Below are 11,129 nucleotides of genomic sequence, written 5' to 3'. Positions count from 1 at the left end.
ATTTGGGCTAAATATTAAATATTATATTTGGGCTTGAATTAGATTTGGGGCAAAATATTTTATTTAAACCTAAAAAAGATTTGGGCCATTTAATTATATTTCTAGTTGGACTAGAATAAGCCCACTTAAAATTCTAATTAAATTAGAATTAATGGGCTAGACCAATCCATTAGGGTTTTAGAAACCTTAGGATATTTCTCTATAAATATCCCTTTATGGGTTGCCCAAAATTGTAATGAGTTTTGGTGTCGTTTTTCAAGAGTTGAAAAACGTATTGCTGTTCACTCTTCCCCGTTTCTTTTTGGCATCGATTTGAAACGTGGGCGTTCTTTTCCGTCCATACACAAGCCACGAAAATGAGAAGGAGCTAGCACTCCTATTCCGCTCTCCTTGCCAACGGACGCGTGCCACGTATCATGAGTTAGAGGCCGGACGCTTGGACGGCTCGAATTCGCGAACGACTCAATAATCTAAAGGTTAGATTTATTTATTTGTATGTGAATGATTTGATTTCGACGTTGATCCAATCGCCGGGATAGGGGTAAGGTTCAAAATTTTTGAACTACGCTGCTTGTCCCATAGCGATCTTGCTTTACTTTCAGCTTAATCCAGAAAACATATTTCCTAAGCAATTCCACAACACATGTCTATACTAGGGGTCATTCCACCCCTAGTTATGTCCTACCTCGACCTATGAACACAATTACAATTTTACCACCCCTTTACACAAACTCTCGAGTCCCGAGATCCACTCATCACATTGCAGTAACCATAACCTCACAAGTTCTATCGTAGGTGTAATTGTAACACCCGGTGTAACCGGTGTTAAGAGAACAGGAAAGGAAGTAAGTAAACTTCCAAAAATGCCCTTGAGAAAGTGATGATCCTTGAGATTGAGAATGCCCATGAGAAGGGTATTTTGGTAATTTGGATAGGAAAATCCAATAAAAGGGTATTTTGGCAAATTGAAAATAATTCCTATGTGGAATTAGGTGAGTAAGTGAATTAAATCCCAAATTTGTGTTTATGTGGAGATATGGGATTAATAATTCATGAAATGAGAATTTTGGTGATTTGGAGTGATTCCATAAAGGAAATTAATTATGGAAAATAGGGAAAATGGTGGATATTAAATTATTTGAGGAGAATAATTATTTTTCCCTAAATTGGTAAATAAATGTGGTATTGCCACATGGATGACCAAGATCAAGAATTGGAAGCCAAGTTTGTGTCTTGGAGTGACACTTGGCATAATCTTGGAATTTGAGAGAAATTAATATATATAAGAAATGTGGGAGCATGTATATATATATGTGGAATTATGAGTTGGAGAATGATTTAAATTAAAGGCAAAAAGAAAGGATAATTGGTCTTTCAAGCATTTAATGAGAGGCATTATGGTGTTGGATTAAAGAAAATCCAAATGAAATGTGAAAATAGTCACCATTAATGTTTGAAATTATGGTGAATTAAATAAATGAAATGGAAAATGGAAAATGGAAAAATGGTCACCCATTAATGCTTGGAAAATGGTGTGATTTATTTAAATGAAAAATGAGGGATTATGTCTTTCAAGTAGTCTCTCATGTGATGGTGGAAATTAGTCCCATTAATTTAAATGAGAAATAAATATAAATTCAATGGATGAGATGTATTCTTGAATTAGAGAATAAATCCTATGGTGGGGATTTAAAGAGAAGAAATGGCATGGATTGCCATCCTAATAAAAGTGTGCTTTCTTTTAATGGTGGAGATGAAGTCTTGCAAAGACAAAGGAAATCCAATGGATGAGAGTAATCAAGACCAAAGCACATGGATTGTGCTTTCTTGTGTGGTTGGGATTTTCTTTCAAAAAGCAAATGGAAATCAAGGGCTATGATTAAGTCTTGAAATTGAGATTTCAAGACAAGAGTAGTATTTAAAGGGAAAGTAAGCCCTTGTCTCAAGTTTTGCCATTTCAAAGAAAGAAAGAAAATGAGAGGAAGGAAGAGTTGTCTTCCAAGAAGAAGAAAGGGAGAAAATGAAAGAATGGAGAAGAAATGAAGATCAACCAAGGTATGTTCCATTCTTCTTTTCTCTATTTAGTATTCTTGTATTTAAAGTGAGTGACAAGTTGAAATGCCATTTTAGGCGGGAGAAAATGGTGTTGGAAGCTCTCTTGAAATAAAGATAGGGAGGTTCAAGAATAAGGTAAGGGATGGCCCCATGTGGAGGTGGCCTTGCATTGCATTGTAAGTAGGTTGCATAGACTTTTATGTATCTCTTTGCATGCTTTATTTGTTCATGAGACCTATGGCCATGGGGGTGGGAAAGAAATGGTAGGTTGATGCCTCAAACCATGTTGGGTTGTGAGGATGGAATGACCTCACCATGCTTGCATGCATTTGCATTACATAGACTTGTTATGCTTGTATTTACTTTGCATATGCACCCTTACCGAGCTTTTGAGCTCATGAGGTTTTATCCTCCCCTTGTAGGTTGTTCTTATGTCAAAAGAGAGAAGAAAAAGTGGCAAGCTTGTGGGTGGAAGCTCATGGTGTTTACTTATTTTTGTTGTAAATGTATGGCTTATGGAAGCCTATGTTATTGTGTTTGATTCATGAGATGTAAATTTTATTGGGTTGGTAATGGTTTGTTTAAGCCTAAGTCAATGAGTGTATATTTCTTTGAAGTGTTGATTTTTTTTAAGTGAATGAGATTGAGGCTTATGGCATGTTGAAGCCTAGGCAAAAACCTCACTTTGGTATGAGTTGTTGTGGAAGCATCAAGGGCATAAATTTAAGCCTTAATTTTGGAGAAAAAGAGGCTAAATTTAAAGGAAAATGAAGTTTATTTATTCACTTTAAATTCTGGAAAATTTGGGATTTTATAGCCCAAGGAAGAGAAAAAAGAAAAAGAAAAGAAGTGTGGAAGGCAGCTGGAGCAGCAGAGGGCTGCCAGCCAGCTGCAGGCCGCATGCGCGCGGGGGCAGGCGGCCGTGCGCGTGAGCAGGCGCTTGGGTAGGCGCGCGCACGCGGCCAGGCGCGCGCGCAGCCAGCTGCCAGCGGGGCCCTGCTCGGGCCCCGGGCGGGCCAGCGGGCCCCGCCGGCCAATTTTTTTTAAAAAATTGGAATTTTGGGAGAAATTGGGGCATCTCTTCATTGATTTTTGGGCCCCGGAGGAAATTTCAAAAATAGAGGGATTTTTCGGGCATTTTAAGAGAAAATGCCAAAATTTTGGAAAATTGAAAATATGAGTTTTTCCTCTGAATTTGGTAATCAATCAATGGATTGATTTTTAAATGGTGATTTTATGGAGCCCGATGAAAATTATTGAATGGAAAAGAATTAAAAATAATTGAGAAAATGGCGATTGGGCGTCTGAATGAGATTTTCTTTATGGCCAATGCGGTGTGGCTAAAGCCCAATTCTACTAGTGAATCCTGGGATTCAGCGAAGGGAAGGACGAGTCTAGTTCCCACCTAGGGCGTTTCGTCTTGAAACATGGTTCACCCTTCGCCACAGGCCGGGCAGGTGGACAATTTGGGCGATTGTTCATGAGTAACACCTGTAAGTGGGAGCGGGGCGTTACAGTAATTATCCCAGAGAACCTTAATTTGCACAAATCTCCTATAATGGCTCACCAAACATTATTTCTTTGCTCGAGATTACATTTTTTTTTTTATTGATTCTCTTTTGACAATCATAGTCCACAAGACAAATATCCAGGTTAAGTCATCTTCTAAGCCTTCAACCTTTTCATACATGATTAGGAATTCTACCACAATGCTCCGGCTCATAGGAACTTCGACTCTAATCCATACATAACATCCACGTTACTGCCCAAACTTTGGCACCTGACTATCTCCACAATTCACTGTGGTGCCTCGATTCATGGGTATCACACCCCAAATGTGAGCCAACCACTAATCGTCTGCCTTGGTCCCTAGGCTCAGATCCGTTGTTACAAGCCAAGTACCAATGGTGTTATTGTTATGCTAGAATTCCTTATTCCACCTCCAAGAGCTATAGTGGTTCTATTAATACTATTGCAAATCCCTGATCTCTAGGATTCCCAATTTTTCTTTTCTAGAGTAACACTCAATCGAGTTATGCATCCTTGTCCTAACCATTCCTAAGACTTTGGATTTCTTTCCCACAATCTAATCTCTTTTACTTTCCAAATTTATCACGCATATGATGGAACCTCACGCTCCTAATGCTATTCTTACAGCCATTTTAATTTGTTAAACATTTCAACATCAATTGAAATTCATTTATTAGAAATCCATCCAATCATATTCTGAATTTATACTAGATCGTGCAATAGTATTCTCTTATAGACTTGCGTTACTACCTTATGCTCAGTCCATCACAAGATTGGTTTAGACGTTCTGCATTCCTTATATGGGTTCTGACATCTCATTTTATGATTTTCTTTCAACCTAACACTTACTCCTATGGATTATTATTTCAATCAATCCTATTTCTTTCTTTGGACCTATTAGAGTCAACTCCAATGTATTAAGATCTAATCATGTCTCATGATATCTTTACAAGCTTATCAAGTTTAGCAAATCCTATCTCATTGCTTGGTGCCCTAAAACTCGAGCCAAAACTTTTATGATTACCCTTTGGTCCTTAACAATCATTGTGCTAATTATGTGGGTTATAAACACTTGTCATCCATACGACCCTTTGTGTGCATAATTTTTTACTTAGCTACCACACACCTTGTTAACTCTATTCTTCCAACTTTGAACCTTCCTAAATCAATGTCATTTTGAACTTTACATGTAATCATCTCCTTAGGTTGAAATATTATTTTATCTCCAAGTCTGTACAGTACGTGTAAATTTTCCTTAGAACATCAAAGTCAAACTCGAAATCCTCTTATCCCAAAACCTTTCTAATCTCCAAGATTCGTCCTAAATCACAAATCTCTAGTTTATTATTTATCCCTATATCATTTACAATCCCCAAAATAATCAAGTAAGGTTTCATTTTGTAAATCCTCTATAAGCCAAAAGATTCTTTCAAATTTGCAACTAAAGGGAAAATCCCAATCTTTAAAACATGCAAATTTCACATTTGATATCTTAATACTTTCTAGCCATAACTCGACCCTAACTATAGCCAATTTATGGTCATTCCCTCTTTGTCTAGTAGTGACCATTCATAAGGGAAATAAATTAAGATCACACTCCAAGATGTCAGTAGTGTGTGTACGTGGAGCTGCTCAAGATCAAAGATGTCTGGGAGTTGTTGAGTTTTATAGTGTCTTGTCAGTTAGGTTTATTTTATATTTCAGTTGAGGGATTGTCCCTTAGACAGAGTTTATGGTTTCCAATTTATGTTAACTTAGAGTTTTTACTTCAATTGATTGAGATATTCATTTATGGTATCAGATTTCAGATTATCATATAGTTTTATTGTCTTTTCCACAGTAACACCTCTTCTCAGGCAGTTCTAGGAAAGGGGTGTTACACACTTGGTCATGACCAAGTGGGGCTTTCTCTTGCTCCCTGTCAGCTATTATTTTGTGCTCCCTTTCGCGGATTTTCCTTTTCTTCATTTCGTACCAAGGCTTTTTCTTTGTTTGCAGGTGTTGTTTGTTGTGACCCTCCATCTTTTCCTACTTCCATAGAATTTAAGCAAGGTAACTTTCTCAAGTCCTTTCAATATGTCGAGGAGAAGACCGACATCACCCCCTGGCCACACGCACATTCCCGAAGATTCAAGCTCTTGGCTTCATTTAAGAGATTTCGAAAGGGTTTATGATGCACCCCATCGGGATATATGGTAAAGTATCCTCGCCTTGATGAGTCGGACCCCCCGCAAGTGGATCAAGGCTCCCTTGGTATTCATTACACTTCGTTTGAGGTGGGACTTCACTTTCCTCTTCCGCCCTTTGCCATAGAGTGGTTGCGTCATTATAGGATTGTTCCAGCTCAGTGATAGGGCTTAATTGTATGCATATTTTTATCTATTTTTCATCTTAACCTTGTGTGATTTTTCCTACATATAATGTGTGATTATATGGATTTTACATCATTTTAATCTCTTTTTGTAGGAACTCAGCAAAGGATATTATTTCGAAGATTTGGGTGTGAAAAGAAAAGAAAAAAATATTATAAAGTTAATTTCAAAATTAATATTTTAATATAAATAAAAATAAATAAATATTTTCTATAATTATTATTATTATAATATAATCAAAGTTATTATAATTAATAGTATATTAGATATTATACTATATATTAAATTATAATATTTATATATATGTATTATATTATATATCATCTTATATTATTTATATATATAATATTATTTATTTATATATAATATGGTGGCAGTGGCATGAGATTGCAAAATTTGGACTAGGGCTACCGCATTCATCTTATAATAATAATAATAATAATAATAATAATAATAATAAAAATAAAGGCACTTGGAGAAAGGAATGAAGGGTAGCAGCTGTGCGTACTCTATATAGATAAAGAGATTAAAAGAGAGGCATGGAATGCTAGGAGGAGACTTTAGGCGGCAGAGGACGCAAGGAGTGAAAACAAGGCATTGAAAAGGAGAAATTGAGAAGCCAGGCGCACGGAATAGAAGAAGGTGAACGCAAGACCATTGGAGCAGCAAGCACCAGGATCTGTTTTAGATCTGGGCAGGGAGCTTCATCTTTTTCTTTTTCTTCCTTGTTTAATTAATTTTTTTTATGCTCCCACTGTTATTTTAGATTTTAATTAATTCTATTATGAACTAATTTTATTTAACTAGGGTTTGAGATGAAACTTGTTATGAATTATTAATTTTTATTGATTGGGTTTTCTATCGTGATTTCAATTATTTATTATTTGTTCTTAATGCGATCGAGTGATTTAACCATCATTTAATTGATTTTGTATTATGATTTGAGACTGAGAAGTGATTTTCATAACAGGTTGAAGTAATAAATTTCATAAGATAGATAGTTGATAAGAGATTTGATACTTGAATCTTATGAGGAATAATGAATTTGAACTTAACAATAAATTTCGGTTTGTTATAACTATTGGGAAATAAGTTGATTGTTAACAAATTAAGATTTAATTAGGTTAGTAAATCTTGGGAAAGAAGCTAACCAATTTAGATATTCACCTCATTGAATTGATAGAAACCCAATTGATTGAAAATTAAGACAGATTAATAAGTGGATTCGAAACACCCTAGTTGCCTCTATTTTATTCAAGTTAAGTTGCTTTTAAATTTGCATTTAATTTTAGTTCTCGTTAGTTTAATTTATTCAAATTCATTTTCTTTTATAGTCTAAATAATATTAAAGTTAATCCAATTTTAGTAGTTAATTCATTCCTCGTGGGATTGACACTCTACTCATTCATTATATTACTTGTGTGATTTGTACTCTTGCGAATTAGCCTAACAAGTTTTTGGCGCCGTTGTCGGGAATTGGTATTAATATCAATACTAATTAACTTGAATATTAGTTTAGACATTAATTGTTTTTAGTTGTTTTTTTTATTTTTGCGTTCTCTTTTATTCATTTTTATTTTCATTTTTGAGTGTTAAAAAAAAAAAAAAAAATAATAATAATAATAAAATAAAAAAATCAAGGTTTTAATCGTTGTGATATTCTATTTCTTCTTTGTAGGTCACATTGGAATCTCCACAAAACATGGGAGACAAAATTATGGATCAAAGGAATGGGCAAGCTAGAGCTTTAAGGGATTATGCTATGCCCTCTATTCAAGGAACACCCTCCAGCATCACCAGACCAAGTATAGGGGCAAATAATTTTGAGATTAAGCCAGTTATTATTCAAATGATTCAAATCTCTGTTCAGTTTGGCGGATTATCGAACGATGACCCCAATGCTCACATAGCTAAATTTTTAGAGATTTGTGATACTTTTAAGCAAAATGGTGTCTCTAATGATGCGGTTAGACTTAGGCTATTTCCTTTTTCATTAAGAGATAAAGCTAAGTATTGGTTGGACTCTTTGCCTGCAGGGTCCATTACAATATGGGATGATTTGGCACAAAAATTTCTTAATAAATTATTTCCACCTGCGAAAACTGCAAAGATGAGGAATGATATAACCAATTTCATGCAAGCAGACATGGAGAATTTATATGAAGCATGGGAGCGGTTTAAAGAGTTGTTATGAAGATGTCCTCATCATGGGCTTCCAAAGTGGTTAGTGGTTCAAACATTTTATAATGGTTTAAATCATAACACCAGGATTACTATTGATGCAGCTGCAGAAGGAGCTTTAATGGGAAAAGAGATTGATGAAGCTTATAACCTTCTTGAAGAGATGGCCAACAATAGCTATCAATGGTCATCTGAAAGATCTATGCCAAGAAGAACAGCTAGAGTACATGAGATTGATGCGATGACAACATTGAATGCTAAGGTAGATAATCTTTTTAAGAAAATCGACCAGTTTAATATTAACTCTATTAAATCTTGTGTGCAAGCCTGTGAGATTTGCGCGGGTCCTTATGTTACCCATGAGTGTCAAGTTGGGATATCTTTTATACCTCAACCATCTGAGCAAGTCAACTATGTGGCTAATCAAGGAGGAAGTCAATTCAATCCCAATGCAAACACTTATAATCCAGGATGGAGGAATCACCCCAACTTTTCATGGTCCAATAATCAAAATGTGTTGAAGCCTCCGATAGGATTCCAACAATGGGAAAAGAAGCCTTCATTGGAAGATTTAGTGGTTACCATGGCTAAGACAACTTCAGATTGCATGGCTAGGACAAACACTATGTTTCAAAATCAACAAGCTACCATCAGAAATCTTGAAATGAAAATTGGCCAAATATCTAATATGGTCAACAATAGAGCTCAAGGAACGTTACGAAGCACAACAGAAAATAATCCAAAAGAGCAGTGCAAAGTAATAAAGTTGAGGAGTGAAAAGCAAGTGGGGCAAGATGAAGAAGAAAAAGTTGAACCAGAAGAAGCTGGAAATTTTTTTCCAGAAATAGTCAATTGGGCCATCAACAATTGCGATTGAAATGCGACTGAATCAGAAAAGTTAAAATTTAAAGATCAGCGGTCGACTGAAACTACAAAGTGGATACCATAGTGGAAAATAGTGCAAGAAGAAAAGAAGTAAAAAGAAGAGGAAGATGCAAGGCAGGTTGAAAATATGAAGAAATATGTTCCCTTTCCTTAGAGATTGCAAAAGCAAAATGAAGATAAGAATTTTATCAAATTTCTTGATGTGTTTAAAAAATTGCATATTAACATTCCTTTTGCAGATGCATTGGCTCAAATGCCTAGTTATGCAAAGTTCTTGAAGGAAATTCTATCAAAGAAAATGCGACTAGATGAGAATGAAAAAGTGATGCTTACTGAGGAATGCAGTGCCATTATCCAAAACAAGATGCCTCGGAAATTGAAAGATCCAGGGAGTTTTACTATACCATGCATTATTGGAAATTGTGAATTTAATAAAGCTCTTTGTGATCTAGGTGCTAGCATAAATTTGATGCCATATTCTTTGTTTAAAAAGATAGGCCTTGGTGAAATTAAGCATACTTCTGTTTCCTGACAACTTCCTGACAGGTCCATTAAGCATCCCATAGGAATGATAGAAGATGTCCTTGTTAAAGTTGCTAAATTTATTTTTCCTATGGATTTTATTGTGCTTGAAATGGAAGAGGATAGGGAAATACCCTTGATTTTAGGAAGACCATTCCTTGCAATAGGTAAAGCTTTAATTGATCTTGAACAAGGTAAGTTAACTTTGAGAATAGGGTCTGAAGAGGTGAATCTTAATGTTTTTTAGGCTTCTAAAGGATTGAATGATGATGACTCTTATTTAAGAATTGATGTTCTTGATCATTGTGTAGATGAATATGTTGATAGTTTGCATGAGTCATTAGATGAAAAACTACTAACTATTGAAAGTGGTGACATGCGAGAACTGGAACATGCACAAAACACTGTTATAAAGCCCAATGGAATTGATCAGTACAATGGAGATGAAAAGAAGGCTTTTGAGAAACTAAGGAAAGAATCTTGACCTTCTATTGAGATACCTGCTAAGCTTGAATTAAAATCGTTACCATCACATTTGAGATATGTATTCCTAGGTAAGTCTGCTACTCTTCCTGTTATTATTTCTGCACATTTGACAAAAGAAGAGGAAGAAGAACTTTTGAATGTATTAAGAAGGCATATTAGAGCTTTAGGTTAGTCCATTGCGGATATAAATGGTATTAGTCCTTCATTTTGCATGCATAAGATCTTAATGGAAGATAATTTTAAGCCATCTATTGAACATCAAAGAAGATTAAATCCGAACATGCAAGAAGTGGTTAGGGCTGAAATTATTAAATGGCTCCATGATGAAATTATCTATCCTATTCTGATAGCAGTTGGGTGAGTCCAATTCAAGTAGTATCGAAGAAGGGAGGAATGACTGTAGTTAAAAATGACAACAATGAATTGATTCCTACTAGAACAGTCACAGGGTGGCGTGTTTGCATTGATTATAGAAAGTTAAATAATGCCACTAGAAAATATCACTTTCCTTTGCCTTTTATTGATCAAATGCTTGAAAGACTTGGTGGAAATAAATTTTATTGCTTCTTGGATGGATATTCTGGTTATACACAAATTCCTATTGCACCTGAAGTCCAAGAAAAGACTACTTTTACATGTCCATATGGCACTTTTGCTTTTAGGAGAATGCCATTTGGTTTGTGTAATGTGTTGAGTGTAGATTTTGATGATTGATGATTGGCATGTGTGAATGTGAATTTATATTTTATGTTCTAACAAAGCATGAAGCCTTCATAAGGCTTACAAAGCTATTCTCTAGTGATTTCATGACACAGGTTATATATGGAAACTTTTTATATTGATATAGAGATTTCATTATATATGGAAACAAGCTTTTAGAGAGCTTTCTAGAAATTTGAGTATTTGAGCTATGTATGGAAAGTTCTTCTTGAAATGGAAAGTTTAGAAGATATATATGGAATCATTGTTCATATATGGGAAGTTCAAGAGATCTATATGGAAGTTTTTTAGGAGATTGGAGTAGTCCACTATATGAAGTTGCCATATATGTAACTTGGCGACATGGCATTGTTAATATGGCATTTTGATGACATGGCA

At 35.2% G+C, this 11,129-nt stretch overlaps 1 non-coding gene across 1 annotated transcript; it reads right to left on the bottom strand.

Moving 5' to 3' along the window:
- Nucleotides 1–8,064: 8,064 nt before the first annotated feature.
- LOC127812385 (small nucleolar RNA R71) lies at nucleotides 8,065–8,171 on the bottom strand. Its single transcript, XR_008025889.1, has one exon. It is a non-coding gene; the product is annotated as a small nucleolar RNA R71 (small nucleolar RNA).
- Between the last annotated feature and the right edge of the window lie 2,958 nt (nucleotides 8,172–11,129).

The sequence above is a fragment of the Diospyros lotus genome, chromosome 10 (assembly GCF_014633365.1).
Source record: "Diospyros lotus cultivar Yz01 chromosome 10, ASM1463336v1, whole genome shotgun sequence".
In the NCBI taxonomy this organism is placed as follows: domain Eukaryota; kingdom Viridiplantae; phylum Streptophyta; class Magnoliopsida; order Ericales; family Ebenaceae; genus Diospyros; species Diospyros lotus.
This window is presented reverse-complemented; position numbering and strand designations above follow the sequence as displayed.